Raw genomic sequence first — 4,160 nt, forward strand, 5'->3', positions numbered from 1 at the left:
AAAAAAAAAAAAAAAAAAAAAAAAAAAGAAGACAGTCTCGTAGAAAATGGGCAACAGATCTGAACAGCCACTTTATAAAGGAAGCTATCTGATGGTGAATAGAGATAGGGCACTATTTCCTGTGCTTAGCCTATGTGTATGCTGTGATCTAGAAATTTCACTCCCAGGTGAAATCACAGAAATACACGCATATGTTTACACAAATACACACACACACACACACAGCTGAGACCGTAGTGGTCTCAGAGCTTCAATATGTTTAGAGTTCAACATTAACCTTTGCATGTGGTTTTTAGCAATTGTTCACTCTAAACAGTCAATAAATATTTATAGATTTGATGCAATTCAAATGCAAAGCAAATTACTTCTGACTATGTCAGGGGTCCTTACTTCTCCTCCAGGTGAGAGTCACAAAATACTGAGATAAAGTTCGCCCCGTCTAAAAACCTGTCAGTAAAAGAATTGAGACTGGAAACAAAAATTGCAGAGCTGGTTGCATGAAAATCAATTCAAGGCTAATTTAAGAAGCTTCTACGAAAATGCTGAGTTTACAAACCAAATAGAAAGTGACCAATGTCACATTTCAGCTTTAAAAATGATTGATTCTTTTCTCTCCATCATTTCTGTGGCTGGAGAACGTTTGTGAGTTTACGATAACAGTGGTGACCGGATGCTAAGTCCTCAGTGTTAGCAAGTCAAGGGCACATCTTCAATACGCTGATTTTTTAAAAGACAATAAGAGGCAGTTCTGAATAAGACTATTTAAGATAGGCATAAATCACACACACACACACAAAGGACAAAGTGAAAGAACATTAAAAGGATAGCAAAGACCCAATGTCACAACTAAGAACAAAAATGGAGAAAGATGGGCTACAAACAGAAGGTGAATCCATTTTATTATAAAAAAGCAATGTGATGTGTTGGCTGGAATCATCTGGAGGAGAGGAGGAGATGTTCATTGCATTGGTGATCATTATGTCTAATCTATCACGTTACACTGATGTTAATTCTTATCACTTAGTCATACAAGGGTTTTGTGCATTATTTTATTCTTCCTTTACTTTGCATGACATCCTACAGTTTAGATTAGTTGAAGCTAATTTTTCTAATATTTGAAACATCAGGGATTGCTCAAAAGCCTTCTGATTTGTATTGCTCGGGTGTAGGCTAACGCTAGCTGCATCTCTGAAACTCCATTTATCATTTCCTTATTCCTATTTCAATTGTCATATATAACTGCTGCCCAACTGCATCACATTTTTTCAAAACTTTTTCTATTTATTTTTACTGATTTTTCTCAGAAATTAAAGCATTAATCTTTCCTCAGAGTTTCCCTCTGAGATGTGAACATACTTTACGACTGGCCTTTAGAAGAGAGGGTGAAGAAGCAATAGAGAAAATACATTGGATTCCTTCATGTGGTCTCATTGCAACAGCCACTTCTGAGAGATTAGCAACAATGCTAATCTGCAGGTGAGGCATGGTGGCTCACACCTGTAATCCCAGCATTTTGGGAAGTCAAGGCGGGTGGATCTCTTGAACCCAGGAGTTCAAGACCAGCCAGAGCAACATAGGGAGACTGTGTCTCTACAAAAAGTAGCCTGATATGGTGGCATGTGTCTGTGGTCTCAGCTACTCTGGAGGCTAAGGCAGGAGAATCACCTGAGCCTGGGAGGCGTAGGTTGCAGTGAGCCAAGATCGCACCACTGTACTCCAGTCTGGGTGACAGAGAGAGAGATCCATCTCAAATTTTTAAAAAACGTTAATCTCAAAAAATTTAATGCTAATAAATATTATCAACATAGACCCAGTTAGTAAGATGGAGAATATAATTTAAATCAAACGTATCATATATCCAGATAGCTACACATTTTATTTGCAGGTAAAGTGTTAAACACAGTATCTCAAATTAATATATTTCCATGTTATTGAAATTTCTAACATTTCATATTTATATTTTAAAATAACTTTGTTATTTGAAATATTCCACAGTAGGGTTCTATAAATTTGTTAACCAACAGGAAGGTGCATTTTTAACAAAACTACTTAATGCTGGAACAATAACATCATCTATTTTAGAATGAATAACACTAACAGTCTTTCAGTCTTGTCCTATATTATAAAAATTGTGTTTCCATGTAATTTATTCATTTTTAAAATAAATTTTTTGTGTATATTTGAGGTTTACAACATGATGTTACAGGAAACACAGAGGTAGTAAAAAGGTTACTGTAGTAAAAGCAAACGAACAAATCTACAATCTGACATAGTTACTTTTTTGTGACAAATCTACTGTATTTAACAAAAATCTCAAATACCAAATACCGTACAATTTTATGAACTATAGTCCTCATGTTGTACGTTTAATCTCTAAACTTGTTTAAACATTATTATTATTACCATCAGTGTCTGTATTTAAAACATTTTATTAGAAGAATAAAGTCATGCTGAAAACTGTACTTACTTTTTGGATTCACATTTACCTCATTCGTTTGCCCCATATCCAGATACAAAGGATAGTCGTTACGCACACTGAAAATGCTGATTAGCCATAATTATCTTTAAGATGGACGGATGAACCACAAATTAAATTCTTGAACTTGCAAGTAAGGGGAATTAAATTACCCTTTAAAACTGTAACCAGAAAATCAATTATATTGGATTGAAGTAGAGATTACCAGTCACCCATGGAGTTACCAACTCTGAGAATAGAAAAAGACGTAACCCTAACATATTTCAGGGGATTAACATGTGAGGAAATGTGAGAAGGGTCCTTCTACATATGACATGTGCTGAAACAAAATCTATAAACAAAGAAGCCCAATTTACTGGTAAGAGCGCGATTATGGAGCAGGTGTGTGTCATTAAAGGAGAGGAAGAAGGTGAAATATTTTCTCTGGCCTGTGAAGAAGGACCAGAGACTCTTTGCAGCCTGGCAAGCTTATGGCTTATGGTATACAGTTCGGATTGTGGAGCCAGGAAACAGCTTTAATCACTGCTACAAATTAAGATGAAGGGAGAAAACAAAAGCTAACTCCAGGTGAAATTTAAAGCTACGTTGGTGTGGTGCCTTACACCAGTAATCCCAGCACTTTGGGAGGCTGAGGTGGGTGGAGCACTCGAGCCCAGGAGTTTGAGACCAGCCTAGGCAACATATCAAAACCCTGTTTCTACAAAAAAAAACAAAAATTAGCCAAGTGCGGTGGCATGTACCTGTGGTGCCAGATACTTGGGAGTCGGAGGTGGGAGGATCCCTTGAGCCCAGGAGATCAAGGATGCAGTGAGCAGTGAGCACACCTCCGCACTCCAGTTTGAGTGACATAGTGAGACTCTGTCTCAAAATAAAGAAAACAAAACTGGGAAATAATGTGAGAAAACCAAAGACCTACAAAGAAGCATTTCATCCCCAAGCATATTATCATAGATAAGTAGTAAAACACTAACATCAATGACCAATTCATTAGCAAGTTGCGTGTATCTAAATTTCAACATCTCTACCTTAGCCTGCAGCACCATTATCCCTCACAGGGACCACTGTGATAGCCTGCCTGCCCTCCATTTCCTCCATCCATATCCCTCTGGGTAGTAAGAGAGAGCCTGGAAAATGTAAACTAAATTAGGTCACTCTTCTGATTCCTTAGAGTAAAATCCATAGTCCTCACCATGGCCCTACAAGGTCCGATATGTACCTCAGTCTTGTTTCCCATCATACTTTCCCTAACTCTGATTCTTTCCAGCCACATTGTTTTTTTTCCTTATTCTTTGAATCCCTAAAGCTTATTCCCATCACTTTGAGCCATGGCCTGGAATTCTCCTCCTTCAGATGTTCACAAGGTTCGCTCTTCTGTTTCATCTGACCTCTGCTCAAATTAGGAGGACTCTGCTAACGTCTCCAGAGAAGACTGCACTGACCACCTACTTGAAATAGAAGTCCCCTGCACAAATCACTGCCTGATTCCATGGTATCCTTTTTACTTTATGGTATTTATCAGTGTCGGAAAATGTATATATGTATGTGCACACACATGCATGCATACATGTATGGATACATACATATGGTGATATATAACTATATATAAATATATAAACTATATATATTTTATATATGTATAAACTACATACAAAACTAGTTATATAGTTTATATATAGTTATATAA

The sequence above is a fragment of the Rhinopithecus bieti genome, unplaced genomic scaffold (assembly GCF_001698545.2).
Source record: "Rhinopithecus bieti isolate Rb0 unplaced genomic scaffold, ASM169854v2 scaffold_2574, whole genome shotgun sequence".
Lineage (NCBI taxonomy): Eukaryota > Metazoa > Chordata > Mammalia > Primates > Cercopithecidae > Rhinopithecus > Rhinopithecus bieti.